Source organism: Eutrigla gurnardus (genome assembly GCF_963514095.1).
Source record: "Eutrigla gurnardus genome assembly, chromosome: 9".
NCBI classification, from domain to species: Eukaryota; Metazoa; Chordata; class Actinopteri; order Perciformes; family Triglidae; genus Eutrigla; species Eutrigla gurnardus.
In genome coordinates, this window is record NC_139923.1 from 290358 (window position 1) to 311303 (window position 20946).

General features: G+C 42.4%; 1 protein-coding gene across 1 annotated transcript in view; it reads left to right on the plus strand.

The window, feature by feature from the left end:
- Positions 1–462: 462 nt before the first annotated feature.
- The window catches only part of LOC311019023 (rho family-interacting cell polarization regulator 1-like), a 102716-nt gene continuing 82232 nt past the window's right edge, over positions 463–20946 (plus strand). Inside the window, exon 1 of the mRNA XM_084018184.1 lies at positions 463–726. The gene's annotated coding sequence lies outside the window, so the exon portion shown is untranslated. The remainder of the gene's footprint in view (positions 727–20946) is intronic.

Below are 20946 nucleotides of genomic sequence, written 5' to 3' on the forward strand. Positions count from 1 at the left end.
CATGTTGTTTGTACATGATTTTGGTATCCGCAGGCTTGGGCTGATTCCAGGTTCATATGGGCACAATATCCTCCTTTCTCATAGAAGACAGCTTAAAAATGTGTCCTGTTTTGTTCAATATAAGTCAATGGACCTCTATAAAGACATGCTACTTCGCAAACTTGTAAAAAAAAAAAAAAAACAAGCCCAAAAAAAAGTTCGCATTTGCCTTGCTTCCGTAGACGCCCACCTGTGTGTCCCTCGCTGTACGCTGTAGTTCTGTGTGTGTACGCCCGCCTAGCAGCAGTAAAATCGAGTCCTGTGCAAAGTCGGTTTCTTTATTGTCTCTTTATTAGGCCCGAGGTCCGACCCGACCCGAGTCACTTGCTTATATTTTCTACCCGTTGAGAACTATCTTTAACCAAGACGATATTTTAGTTTGAAAGTGCCGACCGGAAGGTCTAACTTTGAATTGCGTCGTGCTTGATGCCGGTTAAGTGAACGTTGCACTGCCGGCTGCATGGTAAAAAAAAAAAAAACTGTCCACTGAAAGAACGAGGTGGATCTATTTTACCAGACGGGACAACAACAACAACAACAACAACAACAACAACAACAACAACAGCAGCAGCAGCAACACTCGGAACAATACTACTTCCACTCTAGAGACTCTACTTTTCTTATTGGGATACAGCACAGATTTGAGTCAGCTGGCGAGACGAGGAGCCACAACGCCGCAACAGACATGTAAATACGTAGCTTCATTGAAATAATGTATAACTGGCTATTACGCCACCTTGTTTATCCCGCTGTACTCTATAGGTAAGCAGCACTTTTTGGTGGGGGAAATTTATGACGCTAGCCCGGGACATCTTCTCTGTCTCCGTCTTTCTGTCCCTGATGCTGCCCACTGCGGTCCCGTGCCTTCTCTGCTGAATGGATAAACCAGCGTGCCAAACCATGTTTACAAATCTCTTAAGTCTGCACAACTTGTAGCTTGAGCTGGAGCTTGGATGAAATGCCTCCTTGGTTTGCTTGTTGCAGAACCTTCCCCATGGTCTGTCAACAAAACGTAAACATGAAGTAGCATTCCACTGCTTGACCAAAAACACCCTACGGCACAGTCACACAGAGTGTAGTTTACAGTCTCACTAGATTGAAAGTGAGAAAAGTGTGTTTGAGGTTTGTTGTGTGTGTGTGCGTGAATATGACAGAACCTATTTTAATGAAAGAAACGGATGTTTCTCAATGACAAGCATCCTAAGTCGGGTCCTACAGAGGCGAGACCAAGCGCAAACATTGGAACCATGTGGCAGCCTCCGGTGGTAAAAAGTGTCCATCCATCATCGTCTACCACTTATCCTTATTCAGGGGGGGGGGGGATGTCTATCACAGTCTGACACGTAGAGACAGACAGGTAACCAGTGTATCACAGGGCTGACATGTAGAGACAGACAGGTAACCAGTCTATCACAGGGCTGACATGTAGAGACAGACAGGTAAGAATTACATTTAGGACATTAAGCAGACGCTTTTGTCCAAAGCAACTTAAAATACGTGGTTGTCAGTGGCTCATGCTAGCGACATTTGTTTGATTTCAACGATGGTGGTACCAGCCGGCCAGCTGAAGAAGAGGAGCGAAGTGCTTGCGTCGGGGCGTGTGGTTTGACCAGTGTTTGAAGGTAGGGTGCCGTTCCATCGATGGCCTTGAAGGCCAGTACCATCGTCTTGAATTGGATACAAGAATTAGTAACCAGTCTACCACACGGCTGGGAACCCGAACCTAAACCAGGAATCGAACCCGGGACCCTCTCGCTGTGAGGCCACAGTGCCTACCCACCATATATATATATTTAATATATATATATTTATTTATATATATTTAATATATATATATTTAATATATATATATTTATTTATTTATATATATTTATTTATTTATTTATTTATATATACATATATATATTTGGTGCTGCTAAGCCGTCTGTAAATGCGCTATATAAATAAATTGACATTGACATTTTGATGTTGGGGGGTCCTTCATGATCAGGACTGTCTGGCCTTGGGTTAACCACTCTGGGTGGGTCCCATTCATCAGCTGCTGGTTCATTTGTGCTGCCAGGCGTTCATGGAATGCAGGTCATTTCTTTAGCCAGTGTGGATCATATCAGGGCCTGGTGCTGTCCAGCTCTTCATACCTGACACTCTTTCTTGGATGTCTGCCATTGTGATGGTTACTGGGACTTGTTCTGGGAGGTTAGTGTGGTCTGCTCTCAGATCCACTATAGCCACTGAGAAGTGATGTTATATGTTGCATCCTTCTCCCATATGTTTCTCCAGTATTGTGCACTCTCAGCCGTGGGTGGGTCTGTTCTCATGCTATTACCCTGCCACTGTGAGTACACCTTGGCTGGTTCTGTGGAGAACATCCTGTTTATTCTCCTTGCTTCTTGCATTTTCTATGGTGTACTTCTTCAGGCAGGTAGCAGGAGCTGTGAGCCTTTGTTTGGCATTCTCTAGTGCTTCTGGTATGGAACGTTTGGTGTACTTCCTCGGTAGTTCTTTCTTCCTAGCACCTTTCTGGCTCGTAGCTAACATTGCTAACAGCGCTAACCATACAAACTACAGCAAACGTGCAGACAGAGCTAATTGTGTTTACGTGAGGGTCGAAATGTTTCCATCTTCTCAAATTTGATTTGCTGCTTTTTCCATTTCAAATAATTTTAAATTGAATATTTTGGATTGTTGGTCAGATAAAATAAACAATTATGATAACTTTTGGCACTGGTATTTTGTGATTATTTATTGATTAATTGATCATGGAAAAAGCCAGTTGCAGCTGTTATGCACACTCCACTGTGTATATTATGACAAACTGTGTCTCCAGATGAAGTGACGATATTCTTTTCAGCTTTGAATACCAGAACATACTGTAGTAGTACGGTGTGTCTGATTGTGATCCAAATGTTGCTGTAAAAGGTGACAAACCAAACTGGTTTAAACTCACTGTGGGAATGCTCCTTTGAAACCACATAACACTCTCTGTGTTTCTCTCCCAGCGCAAAGTGAACAGTAAGTTCATTGTGTCATTGCAGGCTCACTTTCAGAAGACCAAATTCAGCTAATGATCAGACCGGAGCGAACAAGCTGCATTAAACCGATACAGAGCAAAGGGCAGATACTGAGGGTTGTAGTGCTCATCTTCTACCATATCTGTGTACCGTCGTTTGACGGTATACCCATACTCCATACTACGCCATACTTAGTAGCAGTACCTAAAGTATGACACTGTTTTAGTATGAATTGTTTGGAATGTGATGTGTGACAGCTGGGTAGTGATGTATGTGTGTGTAGCGCTCTGCTAGAGGACTGAAAGGATCCACAATAGGTTTTACGGTTTTAACTTTGCAGCACTCAGAAAATAAACTACAGGTCCAGGATTTAGCTAGCAGAGCTAACTAGAAGGATGGAGTCAACTAATTAAGTTAAAGAATCTTGAAGCAGGACACGAACCCTCCCACTCTGAGCTGGTGTCTGTATCAGCAGAACTCTGATAAAGTTAGACTGAGCATCTTTTCTGAATCTGTCCGAATTACTTATCCTGATTTAAACGCGCCGAAGGCGGCCGGACAGCGGAGTTACAACGTTACTCATTTCGATCATAGAAACAAACGTTAGCAGCTAGCGTTAGCTGTGCTGCTAACGTTTGTTTCTATGATCGAAATGAATAACGTTGTTACTCGACAGTTCAAAGTATTCGAAATGTCCATCCCCGTCAAGCTATGATGCTAACTTAGTTAGCCAAGCTCAACTTACCTGTCTAGGAGAAGAGTAGCCAATCCTGCATCCGATTTCGAATTCCTCTCAGCTTTCAACTGTCTCCACCGTTCAAATGCATCCCCTATATAGACCCTCGCTTTGCCTCGGTTTTTATCTTGGCGTTTTTGTGAATCATAACGAGCTCTTTTGGGTTTCGTTGCCTCCGCCATTGTAGCTGAATCGAAACTGGCAACCCGTGGTTGCTCAGCAGCTGAGACTCTACTGACTGCAATGATTTGTAGACGCCGGTGGGTGGCGCCACGTGCCAAAACATGTTTTCAAAACATAAACATGATTTGCGGTCCGCAAAAGATTTTTTTAAATGCGAATATTTTGGCTGTACTGTTGTTGTTGGTGAGTTCAGTATGTTATATGATCATTATTCCTGAGTCTCTATGGCATATTAGGATGATTTTACGGCCAGTTGCTTTAGATTTCTTACATATTGTACCTTTAAGTCAGCCAAATAAAAATTTCAGGAGCCAAACTGTAGTTACGTCATTAGCTGCCATCTGGAGCCCTGTATCATACAACGCAGCATGCAATGTGTCGGAAACATAAATGTATAGATGAGATTTTGGGTATTATAATACCATGATATGGCTGCATTTCCTGTTTTCCTGATTAAGTGATTTAATCTTAGGTAGATGTAACCTCATGGTGTGAGAGAGATGGAAACAGCACTCAGAGGACATGGAGGGTCAGTAGAGAAGATGGGATACATATTTTTCCCAAAAAAGGGCCAAACCACAATTCATTTTTTTTTAGCAAATAAGCCAAAACAACAACAAAAAGTAGCAATTCAATAAACAAAGCTAAATGACGTGGTAGTCCAAAAAAAAAGAAATACTTTGAGATTAGTCACATGAGTTTACGGTTCTCTTGTGCAGAGAACAGAGCATGAACAGCCACCTGTTTGTCACCGGGCCTCTTGTCTCACTGAAAATCTGGCATTAAATAGGCCCTGAAATCATCACCCTAATTGGTAGAAACCAAAATGCCAATTTGTCAGGGGTGCTTCAGTACAGGTATATGATGCAGTGAAATTACTTACTTATAGACGGAAAGACTCAGCCTAGAAACCATTTGCGAAATAATGTCTTAATTAATGCTAAATATTGACAAAGTCAAAGTTAAACATAGCAGCCTAAACATAAACCTAAATATTTACATCTTCCCAGGTTACTCCCTGCTAACCCGGAAGAAGTAGCATTAATAAAAGTTGCGCAAGCGGGCTGTTCGTGCCCATACGGACAAACAATTTAAAGACGTGACAGTGGACGCTGGTAAGACAAACTTTAAACACTCCAGACTCAATACAAATAAACAAACACTCGAAATGATCGAGCAAAGTGTAGCATGAATATTTGTAACACATGAAATGGGCAGATGGATAAGTTAAACGGAAAAGAGATGCATTATTGATGATCGCTATCAATTGTTGATGCCCCCTGCAGTGTTGATGTTTATGCTGTAAACAGCCACAGGAGTTAACACGGAGGATGATAACGGACTATAAACAGAGGAGAACTTGCATAGAAACGCTTCACATATACATAAACACAGTCTTTTAATGAAGGCAGCGCATCACTGCCGTGACGGGGCTGCTTGTCTTGCGTAAAAATATCATGTGATGTTTGATTTTTGTCTGTATCACCCAGCTCTGTGTGTGTGTGTGTGTGTGTGTGTGTGTGTGTGTGTGTGTGTGTGTGTGTGTGTGTGTGTGTGTGTGTGTGTGTGTGTGTGTGTGTGTGCGTGCCCAAAAGGCAATCTGACATGGTTTACCCAGCAAACATTCCAGTGTTTCCCTATATATGCTAAGTGTAGACATCTAACAAACAGCAGTGTATTAGGGGTGTAACGATACATGTATTCGTATTGAACCGAAACAGTACGGGGGTCACGGTTCGGTCCGTGGATTTACACGGAGATTACACGGTATGAAAATAAATAAAACTGGCGTGCAAATTAATTACGGAACTACTGTTAGAGGCCGTCAACACGGAAACGTTTCTTTGTGGGTAAACACACAAGTCTTGTGCGTTTCGGCCGGCCGTCCATACAGATCCAGCGTTTTCAGGGCCTGAAAACGCACTTTTTTGAAACCAGGTCCCATGGTGAAAAAGAAAAAAACTGCACCCCTCCGTTTCGTGTTCGTTTTCATGTCGAAGGCAACAACGGCGCCTACGTGCTCGTGAACGTGCTGCAGCAGAGATTCTGCTCCTCTGTACGACAGCGTATCAGGGCCACTGTATGAAAAAACTGGAGCCGAGAGAGGGGGGCAATATTCCGGGGAAAAGGGTCACAGATATGCTACTTTTTTACGATGTTAACAAACAACCAACGCATTTATTTTTCTAATTAATCCATCACAACGTGTGACCACGCCTCGTTAAGGTCCTTAGGGTTCATGCTTATTGTTTGTTTTATTTATATGGGCCAAATTGTCATCTTATGGATATTTATTGATCGGGTGGATAGTAGCCGTAGCTTTCACATGTTGCCATAGCAACGGCAAACATCAGAGGGGTATTCCACCAAACTCGCTAATTGAAGCGGCGCTTACATGGTTAAGCCTGGTTAGAACTAACGCCAACTTCCACTTGCGGCTAAACCCGTTCCATTAATGCATTTCAGCCACGCCTTGTTGAGGCTAATTCAAGCCAGGTTAACGTTGTCGTGTGTTATGCCGTTCACAGGATATGAAGCCAGACCAGAATCGTGAATGTCGAATCATCGAGAAAATGGCAGAAAAGACCAGAGCAAAAATTATTGATGGAACTGTACGAGGAGTACAAACCCATCATAACCGAAAAAGGGAATACTGTAGTGATAAATAAAAATCGCGAGGCTGCTTGGGCAAGAATTGCCGAGCGATTAAATACGGAAGTACCGTTAAGAGTAACATGTTCTAATATAACACTGACTAAGAGTTCTTGAATGTGAGGATAGTGTAGAGGTAATACGCCGGCTTTGCACGCGGCTGGCCACGGTTCAATTCCCGACTATGGAAGTTTGTGAAACTTATTTCTTTGGCCGGAACTCACTCTCACTCTCACTCTCACTCTCACTCTCACTCTCACTCTCTCTCTCTCTCTCTCTCTCTCTCTCTCTCTCTCTCTCTCTCTCTCTCTCTCACAGATAGGCCTAGTAAATGCATCTATATTGACCAACACATTTATCTCAACAATTCAATGAACACATTCAATGAACCTATTAATGAACTCACCTGAAAGGAATTTATGTGGCTGAAAATTGCATGCAGCAATGCCTTTGTCATTGGGATCTATAACATGCTATTAATAATAACATCTTTATGCCTATCATGTTTTTGCAAGTTATATTTGGGTTCTGGGGAAATTGTATGACATATTTATAGGTAATGTTTATAGTTAAGGTAAAATGTTGGTCTAATTCTCTGATCTAAAGACAGGCAAAAAAAAAAAAACATAAGATGTCTTCGCCAGGATGTGAACCTGCGACGCCCACATTCGAGGGCAGGAGCATCACCACTCACCCAACTGGGGGCTTTAGACAATGATATGGCCAGTTGGTGTTAAACAAAATAAATGATTTAGTCATATTTTTTTAATTGCAAGCATGTATTTTTAGACGTTAATAATACATTAAATATTAGTTACACAGAAAGTTTTTTTTTTTACTAAACATGTTGAACTAAGAGCCGATAGTCTCTTTGATCAGGCGACAGCCAGATGTTTACCAACTGTGTTAGTATGTGTTTAGCTGGGTTTAATGTTTAGCTGCCTGATCTTGTCAGGTTATTGTTGCCCGTGAATGACATCAGAGCAAGTTGGGATCAAGTCTGTGCACATTTACACACAACGAATATTACACAATACAGAATAATACCTTCATTGTTTATTTTATAAGCTAAAAGTAAATTTTTGCTTCCTCGTCAGTGAGATCCTGGATAGTCGGTGGTGGTACTTGGTGGCATTGAATGTACCAATAATGTCCTATATGTGCTCAATTGAATTAGGTCAGGAGAATGTGAGGGCCAGTCAATGGCATCAATAATTCCATCATTCAGGAACTGCCTACACACTGACCACACCGCTAAACTGGTTACTTAACAGCTCCACTGAGGTGTGTTGTCACCATAACAAACAATCATGTATTTCTTCTTCTATTCTACTTCTATGGGTGAAACTTATATTATTGTTGTTCAAAACCATCAGCTGTTAAGTACACATAGGTTGAACCTTAAGAAAACAGACTGAAGTCACATCACTGTGATTATCAGCCTCAGAGTTGTACCTGACATGACCTCTGACTCAGCCCAACACACACTCGGTGTGTCCATACAGTGGCGTTCTGTTCAGAGTGACTCACTCAGGTTCTTTTACTAATCACCTCCTGTTTTTCTGTCCTTCCAAAAGTACGAGCTTTTAAGGTCATTGGTGGGTTGGTATGTTATTCTCAGCACTGATCCAGGGCAGCTGGATCCAACTTAACCCTCCCTGGAAGGCTTTTTTTTCATATTATTGAAAATGAAAAGTTAGTAGTTAGTTACTCTTCACGTGGCCTGTTGATGAAGGCGTCCATATTTTTGTTAGCTTTAGCCGACTACATCAAATATGTATCTTTGAGTCTCTGTAAGACTTAGGTTGAGAGCTGAAGACTTCTTGTTGTTATTCAAAATACCTTGTGTGAAAAAGGCAACTGATGAGAGGTTAACGTCATGGTTACTTAGTGGTATGCCAGGAAAGGCCAAAATAAAATATTCCAACTACCCTAAACAACCCGATACCGGGTACTCATATCTCATATTTTTATAGAAGTCACCTCAGTCTTGGTCTGAGCCTTGTGTAACATTATCATCAGGTTGTGGGCGTCTGCTCTGGGTGTCTTTAGACCTGCTCATGAAGGGTTTACCTAATCACACAGTTTCCGTGTACTCAATAGACACAGCCGCAGGTACAACCACTCTCCAGTAGCGGTGATTATTTGATGCAGTTCAACATCCTCGTATCATTTGACACAGTAACTATTTTCACATGCACCATTTGAGGAGCTCGAAGTCACATTCTCATCACCAGGCTGCTGTGTTTGACGAGTCGATGCACTAATGTGCCCTTAGCACGTCAACACATGAAAAGAGGAATGGCAGGATATGCTTGTCGCATTTATCCATCTATTGTCTGTCGTATTCAGGGTCGCGGTGGGGCTGGAGCCGATTTCAGCTGACATTGGGTGAAGGCTGACATTGGTACACCTGGACAGGTAACCAGTCTATCACAGGGCTAACATGTAGAGACAGACAGGTAACCAGCCTATCACAGGGCTGACATGTAGAGACAGACAGGTAACCAGTCTATCACAGGGGGGCTGACATGTAGAGACAGACAGGTCCATCCTGCATGTCTTTGGACTGTGGGAGGAAGCTGGAGAACCTGGAGAGAACCAATGCTAACATGGGGAGAACATGCAAGCGCCACACAGAAGATACCCGGCCGGGGAATCAAACCCGGGACCCTCTCACTTTGAGGCGACAGTGCTACCCAAAACACCACCGTGCAGCCCCTTGTCACATTTAGACACAACATATTTTTTAGTTGTAAGCTGTCCAGCGGTGCCAGACTTGTTGGACCATGTGAACACAGCTTCCCTCTTTAATTCCTTCAACCACCTTCTTGAAGATGTTGGCCTTTTTGAAATTTGTTCATATCCAAAAACCTGTTAAACTCATTTATGATGAATAAAAGTAAGTGTTTCTTCTCTTCTCCTGGCCATGCATCTCTACTCTAGTTGGTTTGTGTCCAACGCAGAGATCTGGACATAAAGAGGAAAGAGGATGTGTCACAAAGGCGTTAAAACACCAACTGAGACACAAAGTGAATGTTCTGTTAGTAACAGAACTCTGCTGAAACCTGAATAATATCATATTATCACACGTCTTTTTCTGAAAATGATCCATTCGGAATAAGAACTGATTCATCATATCCAAATATGATGTTTCCATAGCAAATTAAGAATATGTTTACATTACTAAACACAAGGACAGCATCCAATACAATCTAGAAACTATTTGGTCTTTTTTAAACATTCACCTCACATTCAACTGAGCATTCGATAGAAAGTAACCCAACCAGGCTGGAAGACTTCACTGAAACCCCCAATCTATTTTAACAGGAGTATTAATATATAGGTTATTTTTAGTCTGTGTGACTGTAAACCATATTAGACTGGCTACAAACTAGTAATTAGCCTGCTACACCGATAAGCTGCTTATTGGCCAGCTGGAGATTAACCAGAAAGTCCCCAGTTCACAGGGGTCTGTCCACTCACACAGCCAGTCATGTGACACTTACTGGAGGAGGAACATTGTCAGCTCACTACCAAGCTCATTCTACATGAGCAGAATCAAACCTGGTAAAAATGACTTCCGCAGTACATGATAGTACAGGGTCACCACGTAGTAGCCCAGCTGGTAGAGTGTTACTGGAGAACAAACAGAGCTCATCTTTCACAATTATAGTATCGATTGTGGATTTATTACTCAACACTTCCTGCTGTTTCTTCACAATAAAGGGTTTCCAACAAAGACATTAGTAATACAGTTACTTTGGAGGAACACAGTGTGGGTGCGGCCAGGTTACTTTCTAGAATTGTAAAATTAGGACATGACAGCATGCTCTCCTAAAACTTACGTTCCCACACAACAAAACTGCACTGTGAATTATGTTTAAAGGGAATATGATTGTTCTTAATATATCACAAACGCGTTTCTTATTTCTAGATTTTGCATGATTGCAGAACAAATGACAGTAACATGGACACAACATGTACAGTATATGATGCACAGCAACTTCGTTTGCGGTGGAAGACAAGCAAAAGTTCACCTTTCATAGTTGTTTTAGTGTGCTCGAGCTAATCGATTTTCTTACGTCACACGGCCATCGGCACTGTTGTATTACACGTCACGGCCTCTAGTTCCACAAAGCCGGGATGCTTTGTAAAAGGAGACATGTGGCGTTACTCCGCAACCAAAGTTCTTTATGCGTGTGAGAGAGGCGTTGAATGAGGGCAGATGGTAGTAAAAGAGCTATTAAATCAGTCACAAATTAGTTTCAAAGTAGAGAGGAGGTCTGGCTGGTGGACGGGTCAAAAAACACAGGGCTTTAAAACCAGGATACTGATGTTAATGTCCCATGAGAGCCAATTAGTTTTGTTGATTTAGCAAAACCTAACGTAGATTTGTTACCTTAACCTAACTGTAGTTTTATTGTCTAAACCTAACTATGTAGATTTGTTACCTAAACCTAACGTAGATTTGTTACCTTAACCTAACCATGTAGATTTGTTACCTAAACCTAACTGTAGTATTATTGCCTTAAAGCTCTAGTCTACGATTTGAAAGGTTTGAAAAAAAAGCATCCCCCCCCACACACACACCCCTCCCCTCTGTGCTCCTCCGAGCTCGTATCGTTCTCCCCTCACAGCCTCCCACCTCCCTCTTATTTTACGAAAATAGTTCACTGAAATGTGTTTCTGAAAACATTTTAGCTATGCAGTTGCTGAATCTGTCTTTATTTTAGATCGACAACAGTCAGTTTAAAAGATAATCGAGAGCTTACGGGTGGCGGCGCCGTCTCTGGAAACTCGCCGAGCCGGCATTGCACGGCTTCTTACATAGACAATGAATGGAAACATTCCCTCCACTTATTAACTCAGGCAGGACGCCGTTTAGTTTCCCGGTGTGTCCGGGACTTCCACAACATGTACAAAGCAGTAATAGCATTTATTACGGCAATGAATGATGAAACATTATCGGTGTAAATGCAGCGGGTGCCGGTCGGATTTCTGTCTCACCCCCGACGGCAGTACGTTCCCAATCCCGAACCTATTTCTATGTGAACAAACGGACTACCAGTAGAATGAATAAAAACAAGATTTTGTGTCTATTTGAACCTATAAAATACTAGGTTAATTTATTTAAAAAGTCTCCTCTTTGGCTCCGCAGCTGCCATATTACAGTAAACAACGTTTACCTCTTGCCAGTATTGCACGCTTGGTGGACTGCCACTAGGAGGATGATTTACAGGCGCTCTCCTTCATACAACAGGGCTGCCAAGCCTCACGCTTTGAGTGTGACAGTCATGCAATTTGACCCATTCTCACACCACACTTGACATTTCTCACGCTTATATTTCCCCATTCAATACTCTATTTATTTTTTCATGATAATAAACTTTGCCGTAGTTCAAGTAACTCTGATTGACTGACCGAGATAACCAATCCATCAGTCCTTTGTGCCTAAATCTAACCAACCACGGAAGGCACCATGCAATATAAACAAATCAGAAGCAACGTAAGGCGGGTCTTGGTGTCTCTAACCATCTTTCACACACAACCGTGCCGACATTTAAAACTACACAAAAATACTTGAGAGTAATTAGTAGTGGTGGGCCGTTATCGGCGTTAACGTGCCGCGTTAACACGAGACTCTTAAAAGAAAAAAATATCGCCATTAATCTATTCTCAAAGTTGGGTTGGGAGCTGGGTCTATTCGGCCCGCAAAGGAATATTTACTGGCCCTTTTAGTGGAAAAAACATTAAAACATGCTAGCCGTATAGTGGCCGATATGAGCTGCCCTCTCTCATCCCCGCGCAGCAGTGTAGACTTGCTCCGCAAGACGCGCGGCCACAGCAATCCTCACCGCGCGCTCCCGCTACGATCTTCGTGTACATTACGCGCTTGATGTTGTTCTGATGACCGTCCGCCTTGTTGAACCACCACGATGTCGCTTTCTACTTTGAAAAGTCGGCAAGTTGACACTGTATTATGATAAGCTGTTGCACTCTTCAGACTCGTGGTGTGAGCGGAACCAGAACCGCTACTTTTATAATAAAAATTCGGCTGTGTGTCTCCGTCCAAAATCGGCTGCGCTCGCGCTGCCTGCTCGCACAGATCCGCTCGTGCTCATATGCGCTGATGCAGGTCGAGTGTTTACTAGAAATATATGCAGAGAAGGTGCTCCTTCAAAACAACATCAAGCCATGCGTGTGTAGTATTAGGACGTGATGACGTATGTACAACCGGCAATCGGGCAAAGGCCCGTTTGGGCTGAGCAGTGTGAGTGCAAAGTGGCGGGGGGACCCCCTGTGGGGGGCAATCGTGCCAAGGCACGCTACGGATTGCACCCTTCCTATGTTAATTAAATAAAGTTTGTTTTTTGATAAGCCGTGTTAACCTACAATTTTCATTTCTAATTTCTGGTTAATTTAGAGTAGTATTAGGAGGCCACAGTGCAGGGAGAGCAGCTGGCATGGAGGTGGGGACATCAGTCTTAAGGTATAAATCGTCATTAAAACGGGCCAAATCGATGTTAAAAAAGGCCAAATTTTACCGCCGCAGCCAAATGCATCATGGTACTAAAGTCTCACTCTTGTCATTTTCTGAAACTTGGCAACCCTGATACAATCACGCGCACACTTCATGGCTGCACCTGATTGGACGATCGCTTTCACAGCTGTCCTGTCTGCTCCCGGATTTCAATCCGACCAACATGGCGGCTCGTTTGGAAACGTTCTCTTATTTTACAACAATAGTTCACCGAAATGTGTTTCTGAAAACATTTTAGAAATAAGCTATGCTGCTGCTGAATCTTTTTTTATTTTAGATCGGTCAGTCAGTTTAAAAGATTTTTGAGAGCTTGCGGGAGGTAGCGGCGCCCCGTCTCTCGACACTCGCCGTGAGGCGAATGCATTGCAGGGCTTCTTACATACCGTAAATCCTCTAATATAGCTTCAGCCAAAATCTCCGCGATGTGAAGGCATTGCACGGCTGACAATGAATGGGAAGCGTGGAAATAACGCTGCCTGTGGACACTTGCCTTAGAGACCGGCCGTTATTAACCTCCGCAGACAGCGAGACCAGCCAATGTTAGAGACCGGCCAGTAATAGACGGATGTGGTGGGCCAGACCACCAGAGAAACAAGAAAAATGCCAGGCAGCCGCATGGGCCGGCAGACAGGAACCAGCAAACCTGTCCTGTTGATGTACAGTTCCACTCCAGTATCCTATAGTGTGTGGCATCGGGTCATAGAATTTATTGGAGTGTGTGTGTGTGCGCGTGTGTCTGTGTGTGTATGTATTTCCGTGTGTGTTGACCTAGCTATGGATGGTGGGTCTGTTTTATCTCCGTCTCAGGCTGCACCAGCCTCCATTAAGTTTTGTGGATTCTGGATTTCTGAATTCTTCTTTTTATGAAATCCTCCCCAACCACTGCCGTCTGCTTTCATTCTGCAGCAGCATTCACTACTGTACATACAGTTAGTATCAAAGTTCTTCCATTTCCACATTCATGTGCAACTATTCACGTTATAACAGTGAAATTCAAGGTATACTTTTTGGTCCCCTAAAAAATGTCTCATTCATCATCCAGTTGTACTTAGCTCTGCCCTCTAGCGTCACCTATGGTTGAGAAAAACCAACATGGCAATGGCTAAAATACTGATTCTGTTTGGAGCATGTCTGTATTACACAGTGCACCTGTAAGGGAAGAGGAGAAATATTGGGTGACAAATTGTAATCCATGATTTAAATGTTTGATAATGGAAAAGAGGGAGATGAGACATAGAGGTGCAGTGATTAACAGTCTTAGTCACTGGAATATATTGATGTAGGAGATGTGAAGGGGATAAAAGGGAGGAGAGCAAAGAAAGTGTGATCAAACCGTGATGCATCACCAAACTACGAGGGCTGTTGGAATTAACTTCAGGAATTGAATATAATTTGAGTAGTAAAAAAATCAGTACAATTTGAATGCTGAAAATGGTATTTGATTTTTTTAATTATTATTATTATTATTTTAGAAATGTGTTTAACATTAGCTGATCTGGGGCCTGTTTCAAGAAGCAAGTTTAACAAACTTTAAGTCAAAACCTGAACTCTAGGTTGACCAACCCTGAGCTGTCAAACTGTCAAAGTTTTCGGTTTCAGAACAGCTGTTCTGAATTAGTTCAATCAACTCTGAATATGTAAACTCTGAGTTACGCGTGTGCCTGCCGACTCTACAAAGTCATCATCAATGGAGCTCCGATACTACGATTCACCATGGCAACCGGGAGAGCGTTATTAGATATTACTTCGTGTTTATGGAGAAAACAAGCTCATCCTGAGAAAGCGGGGCAACATAACTGCAGCAAAGTAGAGATAGTTGGCGTGGCAGACATTTACGGCCCGACTTAATGCGTATAACTGAATGAAACAGTTGATTGATCTAAAGCAGGGGTGTCAAACTCATTTTAGCTCAGGGGCCACATGGAAGAGAATCTATTCCCAAGTACCGGTAAAATCATGGCATAAAAAAACTTAAAAATAACGGCAACTTCAGATTTGTTTCCTTTGTTTTTACTTTGGTCCAAAATAGTACAAGCATATTCTGAAAATGTACACACCACAAATAATGCTCTTTACAGAACACTTCAAATTAGTTGAACATTCTGAGGAAGAAAATGGTGCAATTTCAAGAACGCTATGCCTCAGTGATTGGAACTTAGACTTCGTCTCAGTGTATCTACAAAAGGCATACAACTTTAAGTCACAGCCTATGTGGGATTGAACAAAATACAAAATACTCTTCAAATACTAGTATCAAATACTGCATTTATCATTTCCACATCTTAATCCTGAGCTAACTCACCACACCATACAAACTGAGGTAGAAACTATTCAAGAGGGTTGAGTTACTTTGCACTCTGTGTCCACTTTTCTCTTTTTTGACAGAGACATTTTGGGACAATGAAAGCACGGTAGAAGACATAATAGGTTGGGGCTAAGTATTGATGATCAGCAGTGGGGAAATATCCTTGATCTTGTTCACAATTCCTCTGTTTGTGCCCGGCATGGACTGATTCAGTGTAAAATCATACATAGAATTCATTACACTAACCATAGATTGTCTAAGATATATCCCAATGTCCAGGATGTTTGTAACAGATGTGGTCAATCCCCTGCAAATCTTGTTCATATGTTTTGGTCATGCCCCAAACTGTCAAACTACTGGTCCAGAATTTTTGACACATTACAAAAAGCCTATAATGTTGTGATAGCTCAAGATTCCCCTTTCCGCCATTTTTGGTATCCCAATTGGTAAGGGATTTTCAGTTGCGTGCCGCCACGCCATGGCCTTTAGTGGCCAGACGCCTAATTCTCCTTAACTGGAAACATGTCCTGCCCCCATCCTATGACCGATGGATCAAGGACGTTATGTATAATGTGAAGCTGGAAAAGCTGAGGTTCTCGCTGAGAGGTTCCCCAAAGAACTTTGAAAAACCATGGAGGTCATTTATATCTCTAATGGACATGATAGATGTTATGCCTGATGAACCAAATGACTGACTAAACTATATTACTATATTATAACTATATTTATAACTATTATAACTATATATATTAAAACTATCTTCCCTTCTTCTACTCACTATAACTATTAACCATTTATTATTTATTTATTTATATTCGTGATTGTCTCATTTAAAAAACAAAAAAAAAATTTCAGTGTTTGTTTGTGCTTGTAGCCCGAGGCCGAAAGGGTGAGGGAGGGGTGGGGTGGGGGAGTGGGGGAGGGGGGGAGGGTGGGAGGGTGGGCAAAGGGAGGAAAAATTAGGAAAATGTGAGTACTGTACCTCTGTTGTAATTGCATTACATGTACTTTTTTTTTGGTGCTCAATAAAACATTTGTTAAAAAAAAAAAAAAAAGAAGACAAACGACAAGGCAGCTCGGCCCCGGTATAAACAGTTTGCTTGCATAATAGAACTGCTATTGCGACATCCAGTGGACACATTTAGAACAGCAGTTTCTTTGATTGAAAAATTGCAGCTATTTTTACACTTTGGAAATCATCTCGCGGGCCGGATTAAATGCGTTCAGGCCCGCGGGCCGTAAGTTTGACACCCCTGATCTAAAGGTAATCTTTATTTTCGGCTTCACAGAGCGACTCTGTGATGTAACGGTTAGCAATGCAGCCTACGGTGCAGGGGTTCAACTCCCGTAGTTCAAAGTAGCGCATTGATCAAATAATAATTTTCATAGGTGTAATCCCACAGGCACAAAAAGGAAGTGGCTTCAATTGAATATCGCACCAATACGTAGACTAAGGTATATGATTTTAATCATATTTCACATATCAAACAGTAAATATAAGCATCTATTTCAACACAGAAATGGCCTTAAACATTTCATAAATCTCCCGTTTGCAAAAAATCGAAAGAGCTCTGCAAAGAATCTGGTCGCGGATTATGTCCGCGATATGAAATGTTGAAAATGTCGGAGAATATTGTTTAGATATGTGATCGGTAGGAAAGGTAATCAAAATCCTCTCCCGACGTAAAGCTGCTAGAATCACTTTTATTTCCATATCGATTAGGATATGGAAATATCCCATTTTTTCAGAGTTGGTTCAGATTCCGGAAAAAGGCAAGGACATGTCGGAGAAACTCACGGTTTGTTGAAACAAACCTGCCAGCGAGCAGGTTAGGTTCACGGAGTATGTTGCCCGGGTAACTCACTCAGAGATGAGTTTCCCTCATCTCAGGGTTAACAAACTCAAGGTTTTCACTAAACCTGCTTTCTGAAACGGGCCCCTGGTCGTCCTTGCCTTGGGCTACCTGCATAAACGGATACTTTTGACAAATCAAGTCTGATGAACAATACATTTTTCTGAATCAATCAGAAATAGTGACAGTAGCACGCACGCACGCACGCACGCACGCACAGATAACCACGGGCAGTACTCTGTGAAATTAAACAAAGATGGGCGGAGCTCTAGAAGCGATGGTGTCATGACAAAGATGCGTTCATGCTGCTTACTGCTAGCTAGATCGACCCGCGTCTCCATCAGCTGATTCATCTGGAACAAGATCAACAGCAGGATGTACATGCAGGGTTTTTCCTGCGTTCAAAATTGCGAGGTGGCCGCCTCCAGCTAATTTCGTGCCGCCCCCAGCTTTTTTCTTAATTTTGTGCCGCCATATCGCTCTGCCCCCAGCTATGGATGTCATTTTAACTGCAGTTGCTGCATTGCGCCACTATGGGGGCGCTGTATCAACAGCGCGTCGAACGAGTGACAGACGAGCCCGAGACGGCCCCATCATGGGTTTGGCAAAGTAGCGGGTTTGGACCGCATAATTTTCGAGGGAGACTTACAGACTCTAGCATCAGGTATCCCGAGGTATAGGAGGAGGGACCGCAGCGAGACCCGCCGCCACCCGCCGACGCTGCCCTCGTTTCCCCCACGAGAGAGGTCCCGTCGGGGTTACGCACGCGTAACGCGGTCAGCCGGAGACTGAAAGTCCACCGACTGCCGCACCCGCACATGCGGTCCCGACGGGGGCCCATCCCCGGCCCGAAGGTCGGGGAAGGAGGGAAGGAGGGGGGAGCGCGCCGAACGAAGTGACAGACGAGCCCGAGACGGCCCCATTATAGGTTTAACAAAGTAGCGGGTTTGGACCGCATGATCATCCGATTTTTGGGGAGATTACAGGTCACGTTAGCCATCCTAAAGGATGTTGCCCGCGGACCCCCACGAGGAGGTGTGACCCAACCGATTGTTCTTTACTAGACTCTGTATCCACGTGTTCCCCTGTGACTCCGGTTTCCATTTATAAGAGAGTCATAGTTACTCCCGCCGTTTACCCGCGCTTCATTGAATTTCTTCACTTTGACATTCAGAGCACTGGGCAGAAATCACATCGCGTCAACACCCCCCATGGGCCTTCGCGATGCTTTGTTTTAATTAAACAGTCGGATTCCCCTGGTCCGCACCAGTTCTAAGTCAGCTGCTAGGCGCCAGCCGAGGCGACCCGCCGGGACCACCGCGTGAACGGGGCCCGACGGGCACCGTAGCTGGGGGAGATCCGCGAGAAGGGCCCGGCGCGCGTCCAGAGTCGCCGCCGCCGACCGCCGTACCATCACAAGCAGGAGTGAATGGCAAAATCGTGTGCTTTCTTGCTGTTTTCCCCCTCGGGTATCACGTGAATTGGGCGTTCCCGGGGGCGTTCCCAGGTTGCCGACTGGATCTATGGTCAGGATGGTACCACCTCTGCCTCAATTTGAGCCAGGAAAAACCCTGTACATGAGAACGTGAATGTAGAGCGGATGGTGAGACGAGGAGGGCATAGCCATGGCAACGGGGACACAGGTACCCAGGAGAAAGGCAACGTGGTTGTTTTACGTTCCTAATTATTACTTATCTAGAAAGCTGTCAGCTGTTGGTAATTCAACATATTTATTGGTAATGTTTTTGGAACGCCCTCTAGTGGACGGGAAGTAAAACAACCACATTGCCGATGATGGCATTGGCAATGTATAAGCCTGTGTAGTGTAGTTAATATTAATAATAGGCTGAATTTGAGCATTAAATATTCAAATATAATTTCAATATTGAAAAAAATATGGAATGGAATTTGAATAGTATTATAGAGGAACATTGACAGCTCTACAAACTACTGTCTTCATCTGTTACGGTGTGCATGCTGTGCGCTGATCTCTTGCTCTTGATTGTTGTTTTACAGAAGCAATGTCCATTTTTGAAAACATCTTTTTGAGAGAGAGAGAGAGAGAGAGAGAGAGAGGTGATAAATGGATTTGGGTCATTCCGTGTCATTTCATCAAATGCCTCCCACCACAAATTGAAGTACAAAGACACACTTGGTAATAGGACAAATCCAAAATATTAGGTCTCTACTGTCAATAGTTTTCTCATGAAACATCATTGAATGAAGGGTAGTTTAGTATGGAGCTAGAACAGTCTCATAATTCATAAATGCACACAGAAATTCATAAATGCACAAAAAAGATTTACAAATGTATTTGGGGATTTGTATATACATGTGACTCAAAACACAAATACATTTTCAATGCACACACAAATATGTTTCATTTCATATGTAAGTAAAAAATATTCACATATAAAAAACAAGATTCATAAACATATTTCCAATGCACACACAAATCTAAAAAAAAATCACAAATACATGAATGTTAAAGTATTTGCAATCTTCATCAAATACGCATTTGGGGCTTGTTACATTCATATATGAACTGTTGGACCTGTATTTTCAAAGTGCTTTTAATTTGCTCCTTTACAGCCTATCCCTCCAACGCAACGCACTCACGTGATTGGCTGTAAAGGAGGGAGACATCTGATTGGCTACAGACAACCTCCTCTTAGAAAAAACGCATTTGTGGATCAGAGTCACGTCAGGGGAGTCTCAAAAGTTTCACACACAAATGCAGGGAGGTTTACAAATTAAAAGCACTTTGTAAATACAGGTCCAACAGTTCATATATGAATGTAACAAGCCCCAAATGCGTATTTGATGAAGATTGCAAATACTTTAACATTCATGTATTTGTGATTTTTTTTTTAGATTTGTGTGTGCATTGGAAATATGTTTATGAATCTTGTTTTTTATATGTGAATGTTTTACTTACATATGAAATGAAACATATTTGTGTGTGCATTGAAAATGTATTTGTGTTTTGAGTCACATGTATATACAAATCCCCAAATACATTTGTAAATCTTTTTTGTGCATTTATGAATTTCTGTGTGCATTTATGAATTAAGAGACTGTTCTAGCTCCATAATTTAGAGGGTTTTTGGCATCATACTCTGAAAAGCCATTTTTAAACAGCAATATCTGGAAAACTATCTCACATGTGGCCTTCAAATTTTCTACAGTGTATATGTGTTACTAATAGCCTCCAGACATGGAATATCAGGGGTGTAGCTCAAGATGACCTAGTATGGTAGGTACTTAAAATGTGGCTTGTTGAAATAAAGTAGTACATTTGAAGAGTGGCTGAGCCCCCATTTTTGCAGATAAAAGACTTCTATCACTTCTGCCTCTATCTCTGGTGAACACAACTTCAACATTCTACAAAATATGGTTACTCTCAGATGATTAGTTTCACAGATATTAAGGCTCAAAAATGGAAGTAAACACATCTTTGCCCAACTTCAGAGTCATATTCCAAAAAACAAGTATCAGGTCCAAACTTACTTTTTTTGAAAGATCATATTCTTGTTAAAATCATATTAAAAAATTGGGAGGGTGTTTTGCCTCAATTTGTCGCAGTGATTTTTTGTGAAAATGTTCAGTTGTATCACACAGCA